Source organism: Nycticebus coucang, chromosome 3 (genome assembly GCF_027406575.1).
Source record: "Nycticebus coucang isolate mNycCou1 chromosome 3, mNycCou1.pri, whole genome shotgun sequence".
NCBI lineage: Eukaryota > Metazoa > Chordata > Mammalia > Primates > Lorisidae > Nycticebus > Nycticebus coucang.
In genome coordinates this window covers 108473357-108487936 of record NC_069782.1, presented here as the reverse complement: position 1 = coordinate 108487936, position 14580 = coordinate 108473357, and the positions used below count along the sequence as shown (strand labels likewise).

The following is a 14580-nucleotide window of genomic DNA, read 5'->3' as shown; positions in this document are numbered from 1 at the left end:
TAGAAAACCTCCAGAGTGCTAAACAAACACGTCCCAGCTGAAAATAATCGGATTCAACACAAAGGCTCACGTGCACCAAAAAGAAAAGATTTACCTATGTCCAGCAGTAACATTATTACAATAGTGTTTTGAGCCATGCCAAACCTCTAACTGACAAATTTTCCTTGGAATAAAATAGCCCCTCTTTACATGATCAATGAGATACTAAAACAGAAATCCATGAGAAATTTAGTAAATGCAGATGGCTGCCATCCCAGGCAAAGTAGTCAAGTGATGCAGAGAATCTGGGGCTGACTGTGCAGTATATTGTGGTGGCAATAGAACCCCAGACCCTCTTTTAGGGATGTGGGATAAAGTCAATAAAAGTGCCAATATGTCAGGTGTCTTAAAAGTCATGTTTCCAAAATACTAGAATAACCCTGTGAGGCTATTTGCCTAGCAGTCATTATAAGCCTCTATAATAAAATGATACGAATGCCTCCATATCAGATGGGTAAAATGGGGAGGTGGGCAGAGCTGTGGGAAAAGAATGAATTAGGCCTATATAGATCCTTTCTTTTTTTTTTTTCCTGCATTTTTTATTTATTTATTTATTTTTTTTTTTTTTGTAGAGACAGTCTTACTTTATGGCCCTCGGTAGAGTGCCGTGGCCTCACACAGCTCACAGCAACCTCCAACTCCTGGGCTTAAGCGATTCTCTTGCCTCAGCCTCCCAAGTAGCTGGGACTACAGGTGCCCGCCACAACGCCCAGCTATTTTTTGGTTGCAGTTTGGCCAGGGCCGGGTTTGAACCCGCCACCCTCAGTATATGGGGCCAGCACCTTACCGACTGAGCCACAGGCGCCGCCCACAGATCCTTTCTTTAATTCTTCCAAGCCTCCAGCTTCAGGCAAGAAGACTAATTTCCACGAGTAGGCACTAATTCCCTACAGAGTTGGTAAAAAATTCTACAACTACCCAAATACTGACCAAATTCCCTGATACAATGGTTTTACCTGAGAAATCTCTGCTCGCTCATTACTTGCTAGATGTATGACCTTAGCAAATTACATAAATTATCTGGGCCTCAGTTTCCTTGTCTGCAAAATGGGGATAATACCACGAACCTTGTAAGGGTTTTAAACAAGATGCCATTTGAGTCTCTTACAGTGCCTGGCAGCTGGGGACAGACAGCAAACAGGAACAATCAGTAATTCCCTTAAAATTCAATATTCTGAAATACTGCTCAGTAGATCCTTGGAGACTCAACTCAAATGGGTTCAGCAAAATGAAGCCTATTTTTATAGTGAAATGCTGGTTTTAAGTTTCTGTACTAATCATGATATTATTTTAAATATTATATGTAGAAGCCTCAATAGCTGTAGGCCTTAAGAAACGGTCCTTTGGAACTCTTAAAAAATGTAAACCCCAAATTTCCATTTTATTAAAATTGTACCCTTTTAGGAAAGAGTAATATTGTTGTTTTGTTTTGGTTTTTTGAAGACTATATTTTATCGAATTCTTTGAACTCTCAGGGTAAAGAAGGATTAGAGAGGCCACTTGCTGCTGGCCATTGGATTCCCTTGGATCTAGGATTTATGTTAGAGATAAATAAGAGGAGCTTTGGACAAAGAGCTCCTGTAATCTGGTCAGGCTGGAGATCTCAAAGCACTGCAGGAGGAGAACTTTTCTCAGGAATTGGTGGAAAAAGAGTATTTGGAGACAGCTGACAATCAAGTCCCGGATTCAAATGGAGCAAAACATGGCACTGTCTGTCATGTTACTTCCCCCTATTGAGGAATTTCAAACCTCAGAATGGTATGGAGAGTTGGAGAAGAATGAAAAGGGAGTCTGGTGTAAATCATCTTGAATTCTGATGAACAGAGCAGCCTCTGATGTGAAATGTATGCCCAATAGTGCAGATCGCCCTTCCCAAGGCTCTAAAGTTCTGATGTCCAACTCTCCTCAGATCAGAAACCCAAGTGCAGCCTTTCTCAAAAAAAAAATGTTGGTCTTATGAGCTTGGAAAATCTGTCACTCATAAGAGAAATAATAAAGATTTTCTGTTTAGTGCCTTCCATTACATTATCTCTTCCTGGAATGACCCCACATGGACCAATAGCCCCAGAAAAGCTCTCATGGGAATCAGCAAATCTTCAAATGCTTCTAACTTCAAGGCTTTAAGTCTTACAAGTAATGCCCCAGACAGCACAGGCAGAGACAAGATCTCCCTAATGTAACCAAAGTGACTTTCTGACCCATAGAAACCATGAACTGTAATTATTGCTATTTTAAGTTTTGTGGTTATTTGTTATGCAACAATAGATAACAAAAACACGTTATCTTTCCTCTATTCTAAGATACCATCAATTATAAATGTCCTCGTCACTTTGATAAATAATAGCCTTTTAGGAAAAAAATATAATGCCACAGTAAATGCACCCATCCATTTTAAGGTACCTTCAGACATGAGTAAGCTGAAAGTCTGAAAGGATGTGTGCACTGGTGTGAGGAATTACACAGCATGTGATGACACAACTAGTCCTGTCTCCTGACACACCCAGAAAAAAAGCAACTCCAAGAGTCTAATGGGGAAGATGCAAGACCTCACAGGAAATACGAGAGGAAAACTCAGTCCTTCTTTATCCCAGTTTTAAAAAAAATACTTCATGTTTTCCTTTAAAGGAAGAAGATGGAAGGAAAAGGGATATCATCTCATTGAATTCATAGAACAGTCACTTTCAAAGGTATTGTGCTGCCATTTATTCATAAAGATACAAAGGAAAAGATACAAAATGAGAACAGCAGTATTCAGTCAAATTTATCTGTCTCCATCACAGAGATTTAGCCAGACATACTGGAAACGGAGGCTCACTCTCTTGGTGAACACACATCTATGTTCCAGTTAGATTTCACTGCTTTGCCAGTGTGCAGGTTCACCAGGGCGGACCAAAAAAGTCCCAAGTGTAAAAATCTACCTGTAGGTGACTGAGAGTTACCATTTTCTTCCCGTGTCCATCCCTTCTCCCAAAGGCAACAACATCTAAGCAAGAAATAAAGAACATGGCTCGGTGCCTATGGCTTAAGTGGCTCAGGCGGCTAAGGCACCAGCCACATACACCTGAGCTGGCAGGTTCGAATCCAGCCTGGGCCCACCAAACAACAATGATGGCTGCAACCTAAAAATAGCCCTTGGACATTCTGGGCAACACACATGTATCTTCCCGAGTCTTCGATTTGTATGTTAGATATTTCCAGAGTGCCTTCACTACTTAGCTTGTATTTTTCTGAAAGGGTTTCTATAGATATCTTATTGGGAGTGACCCAATAAATTAGAAGGTACCTTTGAACCTCAAAGATCTACACATGCTCTAACTCTTCATTCCAAGACATGGTCAATCAAAATAAATTTTTTCAGCTTTCCATACTTGAAGTTTTTTCTTTGTTCATTCTGATCCAAATTGATAAAACTTTATTTTCTTCATGGCCAGCTTAATTTTCAGATTCAATGGTTTTATAACTAACCACTCTGCCAGAAAGATGGCCTTTTATATAAGGGATGCCTTCCTGAAGACCTCGCAAAGTCTGACTTTTACTTATTTTAACATTATTCCCATGACAGAAGATACTGGTATCTGTGTTCACCAGCGAATGTGGAAATATTTTAGCAAAATAACCACAGCTTCCAATGCAGTGGACCCTAACAGCTTTGAAAGTATGCAGTTCTTCATCAATTTGGGGGAAACTGCATTATTTCAAGTTGTTTGCATTACAAGAGACAGTACTTTAAAATCAATGCTTACTTTAAAATTGCAAAGAATAGGACCACTCTGTATCACTTGACTGAGCCTGGTACCCAGACCCTTGCCCTAATCTCCTAAACCCAAATTCGGAATTCTTCCCAGGATATGCTTCAACAACCCAAGTTTATAACAGAACTGAGAAGCATCCCATGCAAATTCGCACAAACACAGTCACAGTTAAAAAGATGGAACAGCTGGGGTGGGTAGTATGCAAGAGTAAAATCAACAGAGTGTGCAATAGAGTATAAAAGAAAGTCACAAAGTCACGCATTTGGATTTCCAGTAGTATTTGTTTATTTTCTCTCCTGCGCCATGTAGGTGAAGGACAGGGGACTCTGAAGTGCGGGAGATTCATGAAAAAACTAGTCTTCTTTTTAACAAGCTTGAGACAGTGGGGCTGGAAGGCAGTGGGGAGAATTACCAGCTCTGTAAGAGGTAAGATTAGCCACCTTGGGTTCTCTGACGAGGGACTACCTGAAATCTAGCTACCTCTCGCCAAGAATCCTCACATCTCTGCTCCACCCCACTGAGGGGTTAAGGCCTTTTACAAGCCGCCAACTCTCCCCCAACACATTGCTGGGGCTACAGAAGGCCACAAAGAGGATGAAGCATGATGGAAAGAAAGGACAAGGCACACCGCTTCTGGTCCATGATCACATGGCTTCACTCCCTAGAAGCGCTGGTATCTCTGACTTCCAGGCCTGAGCCCTGTTTACACTGACCTTTGAACCAGCCTGATGTCTCAGGGCTAATGAGGCTTCCTAGACTTAACCATTGTAACCTCCAGCACTCGGGAGTTAGCCATCCAACCCTACAGCTATCTGGGCTTCCTGGATTTCTGTCTACATTCATTCATCCTTCAAACGGTGGGTTCCTATCAGGTGAACATTCGGTGCTCTTTCTAGTTCCTACCCTCAGGGAGCTCACCATCTTTCAGTGGCAGAGGTGGTGGTTTTAGTGGGGTGGGGGATGGGTGGCACAGACCATAAACAGACACTCGCAGTACAGTGTAATCAATGCTACAGTAGGATAGAGATGAAGTGTGAGCTGCTCTGGGGACATATAGGAAATGACACCAAGCCAGTTCTTGGAAGAAGTATCACTGAAGTGGCCTAAAGGATGAAGATGCATCAACTGGAGAAAACAGAGTGCTGAGGAGACCGAATGTACCAGGGCAAACATGTGTAAGTAAGAGGACAGCACACTGAAGGCACTCAGAGTGGGTGACTGTGTTTAGGCGTAGAGTCAAAGGTGGGCATGGTAACCGGTGAGGCAGGCAAGGCACAGCAGAAGTGAGACCCTATGAACACTAAAAGCATGAAGACCTCTGAGTCTCACAGAGTTTGGTCTTTATTCTGTCTGCAAACGCAAGCCACTGCATACGACAAGTAAGGCATATTTAGATTTGCCCTAGCAGAAGACCACCTCGGGCACAAGCAGCAAATGGATTAAAAGGTGAAGAGGTGACATCAAAGAAGAAAGGACAGTTAGAAAAGTAGAGCATCCCAAGCAAGTGACTGTCACATGGATTACAGAGGTGGAAGGTAGTAGGGAGGAAAACTAATTGGTTGAGAAAATATGAAAAAGGTAGAAACAACAGGCCTGGGGATTAGCAGGATGTGGTTTTAAAAAAAAGGGATAGATGGTGACGCCAAAGCCAAATCTCTAGCTGGGAAAATGGGATGAATGGTACAGCTGCTCCCTGAAATGGACACAGGAGGAGAAAATGCTCAGGGAGTGCTGGGTGAGAGGAGCCCATAAGGCCTGAATCTTACAGACAGATCAAGGCTAGGAATACACACTCATATTTGGGAATGAACACAAGTGGGATGACACCATCTTAGACTGTGCAGAAAAGGAAGAGAAACTCTGGGAGCAAACCCTGAGGAATGCCAATATTTATGGGCTGATGATATATTTTTAAATGAAATATCAAGCTGCAAAATAATGTATATATAGTAAGATCCCAGGGGGACAGATGGACGGGTAGATCAACCATGTGCGTGTGTCTCTTATTACCATGTACTTTTTAAAATGTGGAACATGTTAATCTGTAAATTACTCAATTGCTTGAATTTGTTTAACGAGTATGTGCTGCTTTTATAACGTAAAATAAGAATATTTAATTTAAAAAATGTAAGAGACAGGTGGAAAGGAGACTACTTGAGTCCAACACAGAGAAACTGGAAGAAAATATGGCGAAGAAAATGCAGAAAATGTTGTCATGGACACTTCAAGAAGGAAGATCATGGCTTGACCCTACTTGTTTCAGATGTCAATGGAATACTAAAGAATTTTAACTCCACAAGCAAAATCAAGGGAAAGCAATGAAACAAACATTTTATATTAATACTCAACAATATGACTGCTATCTTAAGCTGTTATAAATAATGTTCTTGAAAAAAGGGCCACTGTTCCCCACAGTCTATTTATGTTCCTTTTTAATAAAGACATGCAATTTTTTAAAGCAAGGAATCAAAATCATGGCTAAATGAGACAATGAGGCAGTGAGTCAGCACCTATAAATATGGCAGCACACACTTACGCCTGCCCACTAGAACTTGGTCCTTCCCACAGTGCAGAGGGGGAAAAAGAAGGCAGAATGACCCCTTCATCAAGTCTCCCCCCCGCCTTTCAGCCACATGGCCTCCCAGGCCAACTACAAAATCTAGGCAGTTACTTTAACTTAAGAGATTACTATAATTTTAAGACTATAAAATACTAATTTCTGTGACTCAAGGCTTAAACTCCTGGGCTCAAGCTACAATCCTCCTGCCTCAACCTCCTCAGTATCAAGGACTACAGGTGCATACTATCACACCAGGCATTAACTTCTTCTATGATTTTAACATAAAGTACATATGTATATTTTGAAATATCTCTCCCTGAGTTGAGGTTTAAATTCCCTTAAGTACCTTTTACTTAAAATAGACCAAATATCTTCCCAGGAAAAACCACCTTCCATTCCATTTTTGGCTGAGAAGGCAGACAGCCTGCTGATATGTAATCTCTACTATGCTATTTTCTGAAATTATTAAAACATGTCTGTTATTCTTTGTTTTCAAATCTCCCTCAGTGTTTCATTCACAAGCTCCCTTGCTTGTTTTATTTATTTTAGCAAGAATCAAATTATTCTTTTATTCCCAAAGCAGTCATGAAAAATACCCAAAATTACTATCAAAAAATTATCCCAGCTAGGGCGGCGCCTGTGGCTCAGTCGGTAAGGCACCGGCCCCATATACCGAGGGTGGCGGGTTCAAACCCGGCCCCGGCCAAACTGCAACCAAAAAATAGCTGGGCGTTGTGGCGGGCGCCTGTAGTCCCAGCTACTCGGGAGGCTGAGGCAAGAGAATCACTTAAGCCCAGGAGTTGGAGGTTGCTGTGAGCTGTGTGATGCCACGGCACTCTACCGAGGGCCATAAAGTGAGACTCTGTCTCTACAAAAAAAAAAAAAAAAATTATCCCAGCTACCATAGCTCTTCCACTAATGTCAAGCACAGGAGAATTAGAGAATTAGAACAGAGGAGCAAAGGGGGTCTTCTAATTCTAGTTATTAATAAATTTATTTATTTGTTTATTTATTTATTTATTTTAGTGGCTACTTATTGCAATATTTACAGAATACTTCCAACAGGGCCAGGGACAGTTACATCTGTGGGATTCCAGTAGCCAACAAAACAGATCACTCCAGAAGCAACAATAACAGCAATCAAAACCAGGAAAAATCCTAGGCTTTTGCCAAGTCAGTACAGCTTTGTTCTGATGTCCTACCTTCAATGATGGATGATCAAATCAATAAGCCTAAGAGCACCAGGACATGTCAAATATCTTTTACAGAGTTCCTTACATACACTGAGTTGCTTTCAATTCCCTCAGTCTGCATCCTTTGCCCTCTCAGCACAGACCCCATGGGTCCTGGATGGTCGCTCTCAAATCCAATCTCCCTGGAGAACCTGAGGCCTCATCAGCAGTCCTGTCTGGATGCTTCTCTCCTTCCCAAAGGTGTTTAATCCCACGCAGGCTTCCAGCACAGTATATGCAACATCTGTGTACTCGGTGTCTGTCCCCCAAGTTAAAATGTAAGCCCCACAAGGAGGATGTTTTTCACGTGTTTCTTTTACTCTCTCAAAGTGCTTCAGCATCTTAGAAAATATTTGTTCATTTGGCGAGTTGTAACAGGTCTGGCACAAAGAAATAGGCATTTATGTATTTGGGAAACATACACACACACACACACACTTTCACAACATAAAAACTCCAAAAATTTGGACTAATTTAAAGTAAATGCCAGTTGAATTATTCCTGGAAAATATTTTTGTTTTTACTGAAATGCCAGTTTCTCATTGCTCTCACGCTTATTCCTGCAACCAGAATGAAGCTAAGAAAGTTTGGCCTAAGGAAGGGCCTTGAACAGCTGCCAAACACTAGCAGCAGCTTGGCCCTACACCGTGTGCAAACTTTTCAAACTTCTTTCCCATCCATTAGCATGGCTTATCAAATACATCTCTTAAACAAGGGCATCTAAGTCCTTGGACAGTATTTTAAGTGCTTCTTCCGTTTACATTATTATCATACCTACCAATTCTTCATAGAGGGTGGCAGTGTAAAATTCAATCCAGACTTGTTCACGAAAATTCTGAACAAATTTCCATCTGACAGCTTTAGGTTTTCCTGTACCAGCACTGAACTCCATCCAGATGCTGAGCAAAACATGGTCTCAGACAAGGGTGTCTCACAGCTGTCAACACTGGACTCTCACCAGGGGCCCGTGTCAACAAGGGACATCTCTGCCCTCCATTCCATTGAACTAGTCACTGAGGATTTTAAGGCAAATCTAACTGTTGTCACAAAATGTGGAACAGTTAACAAAGAAGAGGCAAGCCATGCCAGCATTCCCTTTTAAAGACATTGTGAAGCTTCAGATCAGGCCTATCTCTGCCACACATGATTCCAGTTTTTTGTTTGTTTTTCCTTTTGAGGGAGGCAGGAGAAGAGAGGAAAAGGAAGATGGAAAATGATACTATCTCAGAAACCAAAATGCCCACATAGATTTCAATTCACAGAAACTTATTTAAGAAACATTTGATAAGTGGGATGTAAATAAACTAAGGTAGAAGTGGAATATTACATATCGTACTATTTCAAACTAAAAATAAATTAACAACGAGAAAGTAAATAAGAAAATTATTCTAAGATAACTACAGAGGGTAGACGTTTTGAAAACAGTGGTCTCTCGTGAATGCCTAACATTCACTTGCATTTTAACGGCAATTCCAAGTCTTTATCATTAGGTCAACAATACTCTCAGTAATACCCAAGCTGCTAGATCTAGAGAGCAGGGTTTGACAAATGTCCAAAATATTAACAGCCTGCTAAAAGGTCTCCACTTACAATGTTGGCATAAAGCTGGGCTAACTCTACAGAGACCAACTTTCATCTTATCAAAGCTGTACAAACAGCCTCTATGTCCAATTTCCCAATTAATAGTTATTAGGACCTTTTATCTCTAAGTCTTTTACCAGACTCTCTAGCCACAAGTGGAATATGTTGCCCCAAAAATGGTCCACTTTAGAAAGATGCTTCCTCCCACACAATAAGATCAGATGATACATTTGGACTGAATTGAATAGTCAAAGTAAAGATAACTCATGGAAAATGTTTATGTGGACCTGGAAAAACCCTACGACGGAACTTTTAGCTTCAAATATTAATTGTTGGACCACCTGCTCTGGGGAATTTTTTAATTTGAAAACCTATCTGGAATGAAGAAAGAGCCTAACAGCTAGAACATCTGAACTCAGAAATATTTAGCATTCCATCAACAGATACCCAGTGTCTCTAACTCAGAGCTCACAACCTCCTGTTTTGAACTAATACCCATATAGCTTTAAGATACAGGAAATCCAAAGGACATAGGATTCCACCAAGTGAATGATGTTGGAATAACTATAGAAAACCCATAAGAAGAAATTCTGAAATCCAGTCACATCTCTTTCCTAAATCAAAGTGTCTATCAGCTCTCCACGGCCTACATGGTATCTCTTCACTGGGGGTTAAGTCCCAGGGGACAGGAATGGCAGGCACTAGGGGCTCTGCCAGGGGGTGCAAACTCACAAGCTATGCAATGGAATGGAAGCTCCCTGAGGGCACGCTCTCTTTGGACTTATTTTCCATAATATCACACAGAGGTATGCAATAGATATTTCTTGAATGAGTTATGAATATGGCATAGTGCCCTGGAACATCAAATTTAAGTAAACATTCAGAGAGAAAAATACCTTTTTTCCTTAAAACAGACATGTTAATAAAATGTAGCATGCTTAAGACATTTTAAGATGATGTGAATGTTCCGATCAGGATTCTTAGCTTCCAACGATAGAAAAAATCTCTAAATAATTTAAGCAAAGAATGAAGTCACTGAAAAGCTTACAGAAAAACCCAAAGGGCTAGTAAACCAGAGAAGGGAATACTAAGCTAGGAGCACACCAAAACTGTGCTCAGAGCTGATGCAAGGTGGACACTCCTGCCACCCTGAGCATTCTGCATCTCTGATGACACTGTTGTGTGACTTTATTTTTTTTTCTTTCTTTTTTGTTTTTTTGTTTTGTTTTGTTTTGCAGTTTGTGGCTGGGGCCAGGCTTGAACCCACCACCTCAGGTATATGGGGCCAGCACCCCACTCCCATGAGCCACAGGCACTGCCCTGTGATTTTATTTTTTAAGAAAAAAGTAAATGATGCAGCTTATCATACTTTACCACAACACTGATTATAAGAAGCATGCTGACTTTAGTGATATTAAAGTGCTGGAAATATGTAATCTTAGGACACACAAAAAGTGATCGATTTTGCAGTATGCAAAGTTCACACCTGACAATGGGCACCACCACCATAATAACCACCACTCACATAACCAAGCTCACAGGTTTGTTGCATGCACTCCTACCCCCAGAAGTGACTTCTTTGGGCTACAGGCTCTCAACCCAGGTTAGGGTGGGCACTTCTGCCTGGCAGCACCTCAGTGGCACCCATGTCCTAACTGAAAGGGAGGCTGGAGAAGCAAATACTGGCGTTTTCAGCTTTTATAGTGGGAAAAAAAAAGTCTGCTTTTTTCTCTCCTGTGGGAAATTCTCTAAGCACAAGAACAGAGTTCAGATGCTTGGCAGCCAAAAACAGAATGACAAGTATCCCCTATAGGGAGATTTCAAAGAAACTCCCTCTTATGGTAAAACTTCAGTCTCCTCTGCTGTTCAAACTTAGAAACAAATAAATGTTTGAGAAGTACCAGAACAAGAAAATTCCTCAGGATGGAATCCAAGGCCCTTACAATCCAGCCCCTGCAAACGTCCTGTGTAGCCTCCATCACGCCACCTTACCTACATTTTACACTCTGGGGATGACAAGTTAGGTGGCAGCTCTTGAATTGCTCTATCACGCATGTCTTGTCCCATCATGTGATTGTTTCCTGGGCTTAGGAAACCTTCCTTATCCTGCCATGTTCCCTCCTTAGATTAACGCCCATTTCACAACTTGGACCAAAAAACACCTCCTGCATGAACTTTTCCACATAGCCCCCATTTCGTGGTCTTTTCAGTACATATATAATAACGTATATACCATTAAAGGAAGAGGTCCCCACTCGATAGCTAAACAAAATTGAATTCATCACTTGCTTGCTAAAGCAAAGGAAGTTATACTTGAAGAGACGGTCTCCCTGGGAAAGGCAAAGGTAGCTCTTTTATAGGGCTTGGAGACCCTTAGAATTCAGAGACTGGCAGACTCCTGTAATAGGCATTAGTTGACCCTTAGCTGTAGAGGCAAAGCTGAGCGAGAAAGTCACTGGCCAGCTGACTTGCAGAAGCTCGTGCACTGAAGTTAAGCCATTGTCAATCGTCTGGCTTTACAACTGCCTGATTGGCAGGGGCACTCACTGGCTAGCCTAGGGAAGCAGGAATGATTGCTGGAGCAAGTTGTTACTGATTAATCTAAACAGGTACGGAACAGGTTCTGATGTTACTGATCACCATTAGCACAGAACGATCGGAATTCTCCTAAGGGGAAAGGACCTCTTCATTTTTATTCTCACTATTGTGACAGTATGTTAGGATATCATAACGTTACTAATAGCTAACATTTAAACATTTACTGAGCCTTGCTATGTACCAGGTAGTTTACTAAGTACTTTAAAAGGATGATTTCATTTAGTTTTTTGAACAACCATTTAGGTGAGTACTGCTATGTCTCATTTTCCACATGGTCAACCGCAGGTACCTCACTGAGATGCAGGTGCAAACCAATGACAACAGAGGCTGTTTTCTTATAAGCACAAGATAAGGACTCCACTGCCCGTTCCTACCACTGTCTCCCCCACGATAGATAATACACCTGCCCCAAGCACAAGCCCCAGATCTCATCTCTCTTTGTGTCCAAACTACAGTGGTTCCTGGCCTCTCACACAGAGACACCCTCAAATGTCTGCTGCTCCAGGAATAAAGACAAGTGGTCTGGAATCTTTCTTTTACTTCCAACCCTGGTTTAAGAGGCAATAAACTCTTCATTTTGCCATCTAACAATGCCAAAGCTGATAACAAAACCAACATCCTGAATAAACTGTCAACTACACCCATGATTTTGAGAAAAGCAGACCATAAGACCACATATTCTACTTGGTTTCCAACTACTTTGTAGCTAAATCTTCATCGCTGATGCAACCACTAAAACTAAATGAGGAGCCATCAACCTACACCAGCTTCCCCGAAGTAGAAATCCTCAATTCTACCATTTCTACAAGGTGGACCACCTAGTAGTCCCTGGACCCTAGTCCCAGAGCCCCACACCTGCCAATATACTTAGTGCCACACATCCTCTTACATCAGAATCTCTCATTTGACGCAAAGAGAGATAAGAGATTCTCTTAGTACCACATATCCCCTTACATCAGAATCCTATCAGCACTGGCAGGAGCAGCAGTGAGCAGTCAGCCCGAGGCTAATTCAGGAAGACCCTTGCATTCATTTCCCAACTTACTGGCTTAAAAACAACAAAAATTAATTCTTTCACAGTTGTCAAGGCCAGAATTCCAAAATCAAGGTGTTAACAGGGCCATGCTCTCTCCAAAGGCAATAGGGGAAAATCCTTCCTTGCCTTTCCAGCTTCAGGTGGTCCCTGGCACTCTTTGGCTTGTGGCGACATCACGCCAACCTCCGCCCCTATCTTCACATGTTCTTATTCCCTGCACGTCTCGCTGTGTCTGTTCCTCTTCTGATAAGGAAACCAGGCATTGGCTTTAGAGCTCACACAAAATATTCAGGATGATCTCATCTGAATTCTTACATTAATTATGCCTGCAAAGAACCTATTTCCCAATAAGGTCTTATTCTGAGGTTCCAAGTGGACATGAATCTTGCAGAGAAACCATTCAACCTGTTACACCCTTTGTTTATAGGAGGCCCCAATGGAGGCCACCCTAGGCATACTCAACCCAGTCTTACCAATGAAGCACCATGTTATTGAACTTGATCTGGCCAACTTGATTGGTAAAATTATTGGCCAATTATAAGCAAAATTGGCCAATAATTTTACCTAGGAAAAGATTATTAGTGAAGCTGGCAGTTTGAGAAGGGAGAGAACAGGGCTGGTCAGTGTGTGTAGGGAAAACCATCTTCAAAATCCAGCACAGGTCCCAACAGAACTAAAGCTCAAAGAGCTGAACAATCCAAATCACACACTTCAAAATAAGGAGACACAGGATTATTCATGAGTGTGTTCAAGGCATGCTCTTTAGTCTCATTTACAATGGAAAAACCTCCTTCTAAAGAAAGAGACAAATCACCTTTAGCAATTAGCTTACAAGTAAATGAGAGGAAACCAAAATAAACTTCAAAAGCACCTTAGTCAACAGCACAATGTGTTCAAAGTTACAGCTCAGCCACCAAACACTGTAATAAATTTCAGGTGTGGCATTTCTGAAATTTGGGCCAGATAATGAAAATTTCAATGGAAGGAAAATAAAATAATGCTCAAGAATTATGGTAGGATGGGCAGGGCAGAGTGGCTCACACCTGTAATCCTAGCACTCTGGGAGGCAGAGGTAGGTGGATTGTATGAGCTCAGGAGTTCGAGACCAGCCTGAGCAGAGCGAGACCCGGTCTCTACTAAAAAAAAAAAAAAAAAAAGTGAGGCAAGATGATTGCTTGAGTCCAAGAACTCAAGGTTGCTATGAGCTAGGATGCCACAGCACTCTACCCAGAGTGACAGAGTGAGACTGTCTCAAAAAAGAAAGAAAAAAAAATTGTTGTAGGTACTGCATTTTCTGATAAAAATAAAATTATTTTGAAAAATAGTCTGCAAAGACTGTCATTATTTCTGCAATTAGAATTTTATCTCCACTGCTGCCTCCTCACGTCGAAGCCTCCCTGAGCCCACTCAATCTCTGCACAGATTTGGTCACCCCTTGGTGGACTGTCTGCCTGGGGCCCTTATTTGCCACCAGACCCTGGAGACAGCAGGGCTGCATCGCTAGAGTAGAGCACACTGGATTCCTGTCTGGCACCTGCCCTGGGGATGCTGCTGACATCTGGAGTGACCCTTGTTCCTTCACACTCTTCATCAAATCAGGAACCAATTGATGAGTCCCCATCCTGTTTTTCAGCACAAGGTGAGAATAGAATAAAGATTTAATAGGGGTTGTTGTTTTTGTCCCCCCTCTCTATTTCCATCTTTATCCTTTGTATTAGGTAGAAAAGGTCACAGCTATCAAAGTCTTTATAGGTAACCAGTGAAAATATAAACAAAATTGTA

At 41.6% G+C, this 14580-nt stretch overlaps 1 protein-coding gene across 5 annotated transcripts in view; it reads right to left on the bottom strand.

Annotated features, from left to right (window-relative positions):
• The window catches only part of FAM13C (family with sequence similarity 13 member C), a 347807-nt gene that overhangs the window by 89011 nt on the left and 244216 nt on the right, over window positions 1-14580 (bottom strand). The window lies entirely within an intron of this gene.